The 13937-nt window shown below is 36.9% G+C and overlaps 1 pseudogene; it reads left to right on the top strand.

The window, feature by feature from the left end:
* The first annotated feature begins 11596 nt into the window (after nt 1-11596).
* On the top strand, nt 11597-12278 carry LOC102842774 (annotated as a pseudogene).
* Nucleotides 12279-13937: the final 1659 nt, after the last annotated feature.

The following is a 13937-nucleotide window of genomic DNA, read 5'->3' as shown; positions in this document are numbered from 1 at the left end:
ATCATCTGGGATATCAAACAGCTATAGAATTTCAGATTCCTGGAGGAATTAGACTCATATATATAAGCATTTGTAGCAAATGTTGCAAATTGCTTTAAAAAACCCATTCATTATTATTCTTTATCAAAATTAAATCCAAACCCAAACCCACTGCTTTCTAGTAGATGCTAACTCATACTAATCTTAAAGGACAAAGTAGAATTGTCCCAGATAGGGCTTCCAAGATTGTACATTTTTACAGAAGCAAATTGTCACATCTTTGCCTCCTGCAGTGGCTGACCCCTTCAAATTGCCATCCCTACTGTTAGTAACTGAGACCTTTAATCATCATGCCATCAGGGTCTTTTTATTCTTTTGTGAAAACCCTATTAATTAGCACAATCCATTGTTGCTCATTGCTGCTTTGTATAAAAATTTCATTCTCCAGCCTCGGTTTCACCCATGTATCTATTTCAGACGGTTCACTGAAAATAAGCTGCAAAAGAGAAGAAACTCTATACAGGGTTGCTATGCAACTCAACGACACTTAACAATAACAACATACCATATGATATGGTTTATTAAAGCTTCATGGATATAGAATAAGGAACATGAGTTTACTTCTTTGTAAATTCCTCAGAACATCAGAATGTTCCAGATGCAGAGATCATGCTCATGATATACCACACTATAACTGTTTCTTAATGTGTATTTTCTCCTTCCTTGCCCATTCTCTTCCTGTGATGGAATTTACTTAAAAACTTGGAAACCTAATTTAAACATATATTTTTAGTCATCATATGGTATATGCTTAGCAAAGTTTGATACAAACAGGGACAAATACCCATTTGGAGAGACATATATACAAACTGGGAAACTATTTTAGAAAGAGAATATACATTTTTGAAACAAAATTATATGCATGGCTTAAGAAGTCTTGCAAATAAATGGCTCTGAAATTTAGACTTCATTAACTTCACAAGATTTTTGCCTCAGTTCTGGAATGGATAAATGGACGCTATCATATACTTTGACTATTACAATAAAAATAAATGTTACTTTAGAGAAAAACACTGTGTAAGCAAAAGAAGTAATTGTTCCTTTTTCTCATTATTAGAGTAGAGATTGAGAAGGGAAATAGGTAGATTAAATTTTTAGGCAAAATGTAGGCTTTTCAGTAATTATTAATTTTTAAAAGTATGAATATATAGAATGCCTCAATTAAATGTTTGTATGCTAACTGAAAGGTTGTTGGTTAAACCCCTTCCAATGACTCCATGTGAGAAAGATGTAATGATCAGCTCCCATAAAGATTGTTGCTGTTGTTGTTGTTAAGTGCCATTGAATCAGTTCCAACTCATATCAATCTTTCTGGGTTTTCTAGGAGCAACTGGGGAGGTTAAAGCACTGGCCTTGTGGTTTAAATTGACCTTATGGTTAAGTGATTAACCTTACAGTTCTACACCAGGACTCCCATAAACATTACAGCCTAGGAAACTCTATGAGCAGTGCTATTCCATCACATGGGGCTGTGATGAGTCAGAATTAACTTAGCAACAACTAGTGATAATAATAACAAACTGCATAATGCATCAGGCATTAAATTATGTAGTATAAGACAAACTGCATACACACATGAGGATGAGTCAGAAATTATACACTCTGATTACGTCCACAACTAATGACAGCATTGAATGTGCACGTAAAATGGTTCTGTAACAATGGATTATGTTGTAAATCATTTGCAAATTAGCCATTGAAAAGATGTCTATGAAATAATCCACAATATACTTGGGTTTCCAAAAGTTTATGTGAGAAGGGTACTAGAATTACTCAAGGAAGAACATAAACAGAAGCATTGGTACATCTGAAAACAAAATTTGGACTGATACTCAATGGAAGGTAAAAGTTTCTTAAAAATTGTTACTGGTGATGAAACTTGGATTCATCACTATGAACCTGAGTGTTCACTGCAGAGTATGGAAGTGGAAACATCTGCAGTTGCTAACCAAATGAAGTCCAAAAGTCAACCATTAGCTGGAAAATTGATGCTTACAGTTTTCTGGGGCTATCAAGGGCCAGTATTTGACATTATCAGGAAAATTTTTCAACAATCAACAGTGCTTGTTACAGTGAGATGCTCACTGAGGAGCTGAAGCATAAACTTCAGATTAACAGCAGAGGACTGCTATCCAAAGGCTTTGTGATCTTGCATGGCAATGCACACCCACACACATCTGCTCACACTATTGACATACTAGAAAAACTTGGTTCTGAGATGTTAAAACATCCTCCCCATTGTCCTGATCTTTGTCCATCTGACTTTCACCTATTTGGTTTCCTGAAAGTAGCCCTTCAAGGATGAATATTCACCTCTGATTAAGAAGTGAAGATAGAAGTGCATTGGTGGCTAGCATTTTAGCCTAAAACATTTTTTTAAAATAAGGAAATTTAAAAGCTTGTTGACAGTTGGACAAAATGTATTGAAAAATTAGGAGATTATGTAGAAAAATTATGCATCATCATTTCTAAAAGTCAATTAAAATAAATTCTACAGTTAGAGTGCAGATAATGTTTAACTTACCCTTGTGGTGTGTGTGTGTGTGTGTGTGTACAAGGGAGAAAAGATTGAAGTTGTCAAGAACTTCATTCTTCTTGGATCAACTATCAACTCTCATGGAAGCAGCAGTCAAGCAATCAGACGACATACTGCATTAGACAAGTCTGCTGCACAGGAACTTTTTAAAGTGTTGATGAGCAAAGATGTCAGCTTGAGGACTAAGATGCGCCTGACCCAAGCCATGGTATTTTCAATAAACTCATATGCATGCAAAAGCTGGATAATGAATAAGGAAGATCGTAGAAGAATTGATGCCTTTGAATTATGGTGTTGGAGGAAAACACAAAAAGTGCCATGGGCTGCCAAAAGAACCAATAGATCTGTTTTGGAAGAAGTGCAGGCAGAGTGCTCCTTGGAGACCAAGATGGCTAAACTTCGTCTCTCATACTTTGGACATATTGTCAGGAAGGAACAGTCACTAGAGAAGGGCATCATGTTTGGTAAAATGGAGCATCAGAGAAAAAGAGGAAGACCCCCAGCAAGATGGATTGGCCAGATGGCAGCATCGATGGACTCAAGTGTGTCAACAGTAGTGAGGTTGGCCCAGGATCGGACATTGTTTCATTCTGCTTTGCATAAAGTTGCCATGAGTCGGTGCAGACTCGATGGGACCTAACAATATATAATGTTATTGTTAAGGTCTGTTGAGTTGTGTCAATCCATAGTGGTGCTGTATAGGGTTTCTGAGAAGATGTTGGTAGATTTGAAGCACAGACTTTGCAGTTCTAACTGATTGTGAGGTCCAATGCTTATCCTATAGTACCATACCAGGTTAATATATGTGTGAGGCTGTGGGATAATACATAAGAGCACAAAGTCTGAGGTTCAAATTTACCAGCCACTCCTCAGAAACTCTAAACCCTATAACCAAAGCCTTATGGGTATCATATTTTTTTCAAGAAATAAGAAAGTAACTAATAGATGTAAATGTGTCCAGTAAAAGGAAAGAATACTAGGAGGATACAGAGAAGATTTAGCTGTGTTAGTTTTAGTTGTCTATAATTGGAAACATCAGGAGACATGACATGAGAGTTACAAACAAAGCCCACTAATCTTGAAATAATATAATCCCATTTTTATTTTGGAAAAAAATTCTTACTTGAATGTTAGAGAATGAATAGGCAATAATACAAGCTGGGAAATGATTGCAGCATAGTTTGTGGGAGAGTAGAAAAGAAAACATCAGAGATGTTTAACTTACGATATATGTGTTTTATCTAATACTGTGAGACATTAAGGTAATGTTGTCTAGTATAAAATGTAAAATAGAGCTTACCCATTAAAAATAGGAATTTGAGTAAATGGATATTCACATAACAGTTGTAGCCATAAGCATGGATAAAATGACTAAAGAAGTGTGCAAGATTTGGATAATCTTAAACGATAAGAAAGGGAAAAAATTAAAACAAGCAATAGTGGTTTAAATGAGGAAATGCATTTAAAATTCAGATCCATTCATTTCCAGACTTACTAGCAGCACTAATCCACAAAATCCTCAGGAATCCAATGTTTCAATTTCTTTGTCTCTGTAATACATTACCACAAAAATTAGTGGCATGCGGCAAACATTTATCATAATCAGTTTTTGATGGTGAAAAATTTGAACAGGCACATTGGGGATGGCATGTCTCTGTTTCACATTGCTTGGAAAGTCAGTTGGATTAAAAGTCTGAGGACCAAATTCATTACAAATCTTGTCTTTCCATATAACTGGTGTTTTGACCTCTCCATATTATTCTTCTACATGTGCTTCCTCATAACATTGTGGCTGAACTGCAAAGGATAGCGTACTGGGAATAAACAAGTCCCAGTTGAAACCTGGAGAATGCATGACAGAATTCTGCAAAGGCAATGATTTCTTCATTTCAAATACCTTCTTTAGACAGCATAAGAGACAACTATACACATGGACCTCACCAGATGGAATACATAGAAATCAAATTGACGAAACCTGTGGAAAGACGATTGAAAAGCTCCATAGCATCAGTCAAACCAAGGCCAGGGGCAGACTGTGGAACAGACCATCAATTACTCATATGCAAATCCAAACTGAAGCTGAAGAGAATGAAAACAAATCCATGAGAGCTAAAATATGATCTTGAATTTATCCCACCTGAATTTAGAGGTCAACTGAAGAACATATTTGATACATTAAACACTAAAGACCGAAGACAAGAAGAGTTGTGGGATGACATCAAGAACACCATACATGAAGAAAACAAAAAGTCATTAGGAAAGCAAGAAAGAAGGAAAAGATCAAAATGGATGTCAGAAGAGACACTGACACTTGTTCTCCAGCACAGAGATGCTAAAGCAACTGGAAAAAATGAAGAGGTAAAAGAGCTGAACAGAACCTTTCAAAGATCAGCTCGAGAAGATAAAGTCATATATTACAACAAAATGTGCAAAGATCTGGAATCAAAAAACCAAAAAGAATACACTCAGCATTTCTCAAGCTGTGGAAACTGAAAAAAAAAAAAAAAAAAACCACACACAAAAAAACATTCAAGCCTCGACATTCTCATTGAAAGATTCACTGGGCAAATTATTGAATGATGCAAAAAGCATCAAGAGAAGATGGAAGTAATAATGCACAGAGTCACTGTACCAAAAGGGAATGGTTAATGTTCAACCATTTCAAGAGGTAGCATATGATCAAGAGCCAATGATACTGAAGGAGGAAGTCCAAGGTGCATTGAAGGAATTGGCAAAGAACAAGGCACCAGGAATTGATGGAATAAAAATTGAAATCTTTCAAGAAAGTGAGGCGGCACAGGAGGCACTCACTTATCCCTGCCAAGAAATCTGGAAGACAACTATCTGGCTGACTGAATGGAAAAGATCCATATTTGTGCCCATTCAAAAGAGAGGTGTCCCAACATTATATAGAAATCATCAGACAATCTATTTGATATCCCATGAGAGTAAAGTAAAGTTCTACTAAAGGTAATGCAGAAATGGCTGCAAGCATAAATTGACAGAGAACTTCCAGAGGTTCAAGCCGGAACCAGAAGAGGATGTGGAACGAGGGATATCATTACTGCTGTCTGATGGGTCTTGGCTGAAAGCAGAGAATATCATAAAGATGTTTACCTGTGCTTTATTGACTATGTAAAGGCTTTTGATTGTGTGGATCATGACAAGCTATGGACAACATTGTGAAGTATGAGTATTCCAGAACATTTAATTGTGCTCATAAGGAATCTGTACTTGGACCAAGAGGCAGTTTTTCAAACAGAACATGGAAACACTGAATGGTTTAAAATTAGTAAAGGTGTGCAACAAAGTGGTATTCTTTCACCATACTTATTCAATCTGTATGATGAGCAAATAATCCAAGAAGCTAGTTTATATGAAGAAAAACATGGCATCAGGATTGGAGGAAGACTCATTAACCTGTGATATGCAGATGATACAACCTTGCTTGCTGAAAGTGAAGAGGACGTAAAACATTTACTGATGAAGATCTAAGAGCACAGCCTTCGGTATAAATTGCATCTCAATGTAAAGAAAACAAAAATCCTTACCACTGGACCAATAAACAACCATTCTTATCAATGGAGAAAAGATTGAAGTTGTCAAGAACTTCATTCTTCTTGGATTAACTACCAATACTCATGGAAGCAGCAGTCAAGAAATCACACGACGTATTGCATTTGGCAAATCTGCTGCCTAAGAATTTTTAAAGTGTTGAAGAGCAAAGACGTCAGCTTGAGGACTCAAGGTGCGCCTGACCCAAGCCATGGTATTTCCAATAACCTCATATGCATGCACAAGCTGGATAATGAATAAGGGAGACCATAGAAGAATTGATGCTTTTGAGTTATGATGTTGGAGGAGAATATTGAAAGTGCCATGGGATGCCAAAAGAACCAGTAGATCTGTTTTGGAAGAAGTACAGCTAGAGCACTCCTTGGAGGCCAAGATGGCCAAACATCGTCTTTCATGCTTCGGACATATTGTCAGGAGGGACCAGTTACTGGAGAAGGATATCGTGTTTGGTAAGGTGGAGGGTCAGAGAAAAAGAGGAAGACCCCCAACGAGAGGGATTGTCAAAGTGGCAGTATCGATGCACTCAAGCATGGCAACAGTAGTGAAGTTGGCCCAGGATTGGGCAGTGTTTCGTTCTGCTCTGCATTAAGTCACTCTGAGTCGGTACCAACACAATGGCACCTAACAACAACAAGTTGAAAGTTTTAGTCTTCTTATGACTGAGAGTAAGAATTCTTGCAATTTTACTTCTGCTGCTTTCAGAAGGTTATTATAAAGTCTCACCCAGAATCAGGTGGAAAGGAAATCACTTCACCTCTTTATGTGTAGAGGTAAGAGCAACATGCATCAGTTTCTAAAACAGCATAAGGGATATCTCAAATATCACTGCATGTAGTTTTAGAAAATAAAATTACCATATATTATATATTGGATTCTTCCAATTTATTCATTTTCCTTTCCTATAGTGTGACCCTCATTCTCTAGGTATATAGCCTCATCTTCATTACAGGCACTGAGCTTTAGGAACCAGGTAGCTCAAAGTCTCCTAAGGAGTTGCCCAGAAGCTGACATTGACAATTTCCATTTATAACACCTTAGATTAGAATGTAGTTACAGTTTCACATGTAACTACAAAGGAAGTAGGGAAATACATTATGTTGGGTCGTCAAATTCTTCAGTTAAATCTTGAACTACATAGGAAAATAATTAACAATCCCTGGTGAGGTGCTGTGGGTTAATGTGCCAGACTGCAAAGCCGTTTGACCTGCAAGATCAGTGGTTCAAGGTCACTAGCTGCTCCTCGGAAACCCTATACAGGGTTGCTGTGGGTCGGAATCGACTCGATGGCAGTTAACAACAATAACAACTGTAAGAGAATAAAAGGAACAACTATATGAAATTCACTTTGATACTACATGTAATTTTATACAAATATGCAGCCCTGCCATAGATTGTCACATTAGAAAAGAGATACTATTTTGGTAAGAAATCAATTCTTTACAGTCATAGCTTCTATTATAATGCAACGACTCATGGAAATTATGACATTCATCATTTTAAAACAAATTATTCTACATCATTGTCAATTTAGCTGTCTGCTAACATGACTTCTCCAGTTGAGAATCCTGCTTATTTGGTTTGTTTGACATTGAATCAAATCCAGATTAAAGTGAGGATAGTTGATGGCAGCATAGGTCAGTTTTGAAAGAGCAATTCTAAATGAGTGGATTGAAGCAAAAAGTTAACTGTCAAATAATTTTTGTCTTCATAGTTGGCAATTCTATCATTGATTCTGATCAGGCCTAAGAGTACTATGTTCTTTTTTTCATATAAAAACCTTTAAAATGCAGCTTTATGAACTTTGGAAAAAGATGTAATATAATAGAATAATAAGAGAGATTTCCATTACTTTAGCTCTGACAGTGATAGACAAAGTAATGATGAAAGACTTTGTTAGCTTGGTTTTAACCTATACGTTATTATTCAACTGGAATGCCTTGGAACCGTACTTCCTCGACTTGTTATTATGTAATGCCACAAAACTGGAAAATAAAGTTATACATTTTGATAATGCGTGATCTCTCAAGGTCTTTGATATGCCATTGAACACATCAAATATAGTCTGCTATTTTTTCTAAAACTATTTGTTCGTCAAATTTCTTTCTTAGAAAGCATCTTGAAGGAAGCACGTGCCTCTTGATCCCTATACCTTGGAAAAGAGAAAGCTTTTTTCTTCCCTTTTTATTCTCTGTGCTTTATCTGTAAGGCACAAATCCAAGACCATACACAGTTAGGCTCATATTTAGACCACACTCACTCACTCAAACATGTATTAAATGTATCAGATAAAAGTCGTCAGGTGAGTTGTGGAACAATATACACTTGTCTGTGGATATTCATCAGCTACATGCTCAAATTTATGATATAAGTAATTCTCAAAGTGAACACTGACTGGCTACTAATTTGCTACCCCTGCAGACAGTAAGATCCCCTAAGAACTTGATTGAACCTCAGCATAGTGATCCTGCTTGGTCACCTTAGAGCAGGTGGTGGGCTGGCAATGTCTTCCGTATGGGGTCCCCAACCGATCTCCTCCCTCCCTGCCTTCCTCGGATGGTGGCTGTTTATGCTGGACGTGTGGCCAGAGACGGGTAAGGATCACGTGGAACCTCGGCAACTTAAGACAGAGCCATTGACATGCTGCAATGAGTTTCAATGACTAGTAAGACTGAGGAATTCGCACTGACCACCTAAGACAGGCAGCGTCCCTTAAACAAACAATAAATAAGGAGGAATCTGATGCAGACCATGCAGACCCGGTCAGGAGGTCAAGCCCCTGTGGGCCCAAGCGTTGTTGACCGTCCAAACCATAGGCTCTGAGGATCAGACTTTAGCTACCTAGTAGACATAGCAAACTGTCCCTCATCTGATTATTCAGTAATGCTTGTTAGTAATCTCATACATGAACCCTGGATATCCACAGACAAATGTAAAAACCTTCCCTAAAAGCCGAGACTGTAAATTCCAAAAAGGCAAGTCCCCCCCATCCAAAAACAAAACAAAACAAAACAAAAAAGCTAAAGAGGATAGAGAGAAACACTGTTAACTGATGATATATGGAGGGGATAATAATCAAGTAATGAAACAAGCTATATGAATGGTTGAATGTGAAGCTGATGATATGCCCTGTAAACTTTCACTCAATCCAAAATAAAAATATTTAATTAAAAAAAAAAAAAATTCGTCAGGTGAGTGTTAGGAATGTAAAGTGTAACTGATTACTATTTTTACTCTGTATCAAATAAATCATTAAGCAGTAAGTGAAAAACATGGAGACAGTAAATTATACGTAATGAAGTAAATATTATTTTCAAAGATAGCACAGGGAGCTATGAGGCCACTGAGAAACGGTATCTAGCTAAAAGGAACAGTAGAAAAGTCACTGAAGGCTGCCTGGAGGAGATCATGCCTGATTTGAATTTTGAAAGATCAAAATGTCCTTAATGAGTAAGTGGGATAAGACTGCTTTAGAATCAGGGATAAGAGTCATGGAGTTGTGAAACTTCATATTGCACACACAATGAGGATGGAGAGAAATCAGAACTGGAGCCATAAAATGGAGGAGCTTGACAGTGTTTAAAGGAATCAAAACCTCAGCATGTGTGCATATCACTGAATGAATTTTACAGTGATAAGGGTGGGCAGGGATATTAGATTTTCTTTTTTGAAAGAGCATTCCAGTAATGATACAGAAAACGAATACGTTTCTATATATTCTTGGCTAGTTAAATAGCAAAATAATTTGCTAAAGGATAGTAATTTATAGAATCATTAGACTGTCTAGAACAGGTCTGAGATGAGGTTTAACAAAAACTCAGAGCGACACTAAAAACTAGCCTACTAGATACTGTTAATCAGCTTCAGACTCAGCAAAAGAACATCTTGACATTGAATCTGTGCCACCATTTCTATCACCACTTGTTCCAGCATAACAGATGCCTTACTACTCACTTAAGAACTGTAGTCTTGCAAATTAAGAGTCTAGTTAGTGGAATCTTTTACACATCTAAGCACAGTAACTTCAAGGAAGAAAGTTGTTGTCAAGTGCCATCGCAAGTTGGTCCCAACTCATAGTGATCCTGTATAGGGTTACTGCAGAGCGACTGGTGAACTTGAACTGGAAGACCAGGAAATAAATTTTGGGGGGGTTGTATTTTTTTAAGGAGAACTTCAAATATGAGACCCTATCAAAATGTAAAAAGAAGAAATTTTTGAACAAATGAAGTTAGGCAAGAATGAAAACTATTTACTGAAAGTAGACGATAATAGAAAGAGCAAGAAAGGCAATAGTCACATAAAAGACACAAGTGGCCAGAACTAGGACAGTGGAAGACAGCATGATCCAGATAGTAAGAAGGGAAGAAGAAGAAGAAAGAAAGAAAAAAACAAAAAACAAGAATTGCTTTTGATTGTATTTTTAGACTTTACAATGTCAGACAGTAGTTGACTTTTCATTAATATAGGAGACACAAAGGATCACTAGGAGTAAAAAGGAGAAACATCATGATCCTTTTTAGAACATTAATAGGTATGGTGCTATAGGATAATCACTGGACTGCTAACTGCAAGTTTGGTGGCTCAAACTGGTCAGCAACTCCTTGGAAAGAAATCCTTTACAGGGTCACTATGTTTCAGAATCAACTTGATGGCACACAATATCAAATTTTGAACATAACAACATTGTTAGTTGTGAACATTCTCTAAGAGATATAGTTATGAAAATTAATTTATAAGTTTTATTATTGTTAAGTACCATGGAGTAGGTTCCGACTCATAATTACCCTGTACAGGGTTTCCGAGGCTGTAAATCTTTACGGGAGCAGAAAGCCTCATCTTTCTCCTGCAGAACGGCTGGTAGTTTCAAACTGCTAACCTTGAGGTTAGCAGCCCGATTCGTAACCACTAGCTAGTGATTACGAAAATAGTGATAAGAAAATAGATTAAGAAAACCAAACATGAGTGAAAGTGAAAACACTGACTAATGATTGTGAAGTCATGGAATGTGAACATCCTGTAACAATGACAAATTTAATAAATTTAACATTTGCAGTTGGTGCAAGTGTATTGCACCTGAATACTAACCTAGAAGTTGGCAGTTTAAGACCACCCAGTGGTGCTGCAGAAAAAAGTCTTAGCAGTCTGCTTCCATAAAGATTGCAGTCTAGACAACCTTATGGAGCAGTTCTCCTCTTATACTCAGGATTGTCAGAAGTTGGAATCAGTTACCAGACTCCAGCAATGACCAAAATATGTATATATTGTTGTTGTATGAAACATTAGCAATGCAGTCCCAGACCCTGGATTGTTCAATTAAATCATTTGTTTTAAAACGCTGTGAAGAGCTAGACAAGGGAGTTTGAGGAGGAGGGGGCTGGGCTGGCGTGCACTCCAAACTTCAGAATGTTTTTACACGTGAAACGGCTGCTTTTGGAAGATAGCTGCTCAGAAGAAAAGATGTTTGGTTTTCACAAGCCAAAGATGTACCGAAGTATAGAAGGCTGCTGAATTTGCAGAGCTAAGTACTCAAATTCTCACTTCTCTGACAGTAAGCGCTATGAAAAGGATTTCCAAATCAGTTTAGGGTTGCATAAGACTCATACTTGAGACATCTGCAATGCCTGCTTCATGCTTGTGAAAAGATGGAAGAAACTGCCAGCAGGATTAAAAAAAAAAAAAAAAATTGGAATCATGTGGTAGATGCAAGGGCAAGGCCCAGTCTAAAGACTACATTGAAACCAAAGAAAGTGAAAACTCTATCTGGAAACAGGGAGAAAAAGCAACCAGATCAGCAAACTACAGAAGGAATTTAAACTCTTAACTCTGATGCTCACAGTACCCCCTCAAGTGCCTCTCCAGCCCAGTCTCCTGGCTACAGTAACCAGTCAGATGATGGTTCAGGTACAGAGATGGCTCCTGCCTCTATTAGAACACCAGTCATTTCCTTTTTAGATCTTACATACTGGAAAGACAGAAAATATGGTATGGGATTATCTAAAAGAGCCACTTTGGGGAAGTGCTCATGGACACACATCTATTCAAGCCTTGCTGCAGCAGTAAGAAAGCAGCTGCTGAGAAGCCAGAGGCACCAGGGCCAGAGCCCCGAACCATCTCCACTCAGATGTGGTGACTGAGTTTTATGTAGAAGGGAAACAAAAACAGTTTAAAGTTTGGAAAGACACAACAAAGTAACCCTCCTATTTTAACTTGGATACTTACTATTCTGCCAGAAGACAATATGTAGAACGGTTTTGAATGGGCTATTTTTCTCCAAGTTCCACAAACTTTGAAGTCAGTATCTAGTTCACACACAAAAAAGTGTACATATAATATTTAAGATACTGAGTATTTCATAGGAAAGCTGAATGCTGCTCTAAAGTGCTCTGTCTTTTTTTTTGTTTTTTTAAATCTCCTAATGAATGAAGAGGGGAGTTTCAGGGGACAGATGAGATTTTGTTGTATGATAAACTTTATGTAGTTTTAGTCTTTCTATATTGAGAAGCAGTGGCTGGGGCATTGTTGAAGATGGCTGGCTACACTTCTTTTCCCTCATGATAATAAATTTGTCATAATTCAGTAACATGGAATGGCCCCTAGAGATTTTTGTTAATATTTTTGAAATATTAAGGTCTTACCAACATTCTGAAGATTCAAGCCTGTACTACTGAAATAATAGCAGGACAGACTTAGGTTTTCACACAAATACCTTGACTGCATATGTTGTATCCAGTTTGACCTCCCTCCATATTAATATTTAATTTTATTGATATGAAACCTCTGAAACAGAATCAAAGCTTCTCTTGGGAAAATGACAAGTTTTTAGGATAATCAATTTTAAATTGGTACCAAAGCATTACCACATGATAGAGAACAAATACACTCTATAAAAAACATTAAATGATCTGGAAAATAAAATGTGCAAGCCTTCAAGATGATATAAAACAGGTTAATGCTTCTTGGGGTGCATTTCTTAGAGGGTTTGCTGAGTGTGTAAATATTTAACTTTTGCTTGTGTTATATGACTGTTTGGTGACGTCACTGAAAATCTACACAATTCAGTTTTAGCTCTGGATTACTTCAGTTGACCTCTGTGAAGGTTTTATCTGTGTATAGTGGGTGTTTGATTTGTTTTGACCTATTTGGGTTTGTTTGTTTGTTTTTTCCTTTCTATATTTAAAGTAAAATTCTACTAAAAGAAAAGAGGTATATGTCAATGCTGAGTGGGTTGATTTTGTTTGGCTTCTCCTAGTCTAGCTTTTTGAACATTGAGATTTTGATAAAAAAATAAATAAATCCTGAATGGATTGTTTCAAATCCAATATCTTCATGAAAGGCCTCTCACTTGAACCCAAAACCAAAGTACTCTCATTGTCTCTTTTCTAAAAGTTCAGGAAAAAACTATCACCAGTTAAGGTTAGTAATTGTGGGAGGAGCATTTTGATTACTTTAATAGTAACAATTTGCAGTGTTTATTTTTAAAACTGGATTTTAAAAATTAGATAGTATCTGTATCAATAAGGAGTGAGCCAATTTTTATGGACATCCTATAGTTTTATAATTCATTATCAAAACCAAAAATTTTATATTTCTTCTTTCGGTGGAAACCTCCATGCTACATATCCCCATATGCACAGATTGCATGGTGAGTTGGGTCGGCGTGCCCACAGCCTTTGAGGTGCATTACAAGACTCCCAATCTTACCATCTTCCTTCCGAGTTGTATTTGAAATGGTTTCTTTTCTTTTTCTCTTTCTTTTTGATTTGAACATTTTGGTTGCAGTATTGGGATA

The sequence above is a fragment of the Chrysochloris asiatica genome, unplaced genomic scaffold (genome assembly GCF_000296735.1).
Source record: "Chrysochloris asiatica unplaced genomic scaffold, ChrAsi1.0 scaffold00136, whole genome shotgun sequence".
Lineage (NCBI taxonomy): Eukaryota > Metazoa > Chordata > Mammalia > Afrosoricida > Chrysochloridae > Chrysochloris > Chrysochloris asiatica.
The sequence above is the reverse complement of the archived record's forward strand: the minus strand, read 5'-3'. Positions and strand labels throughout refer to the sequence as shown.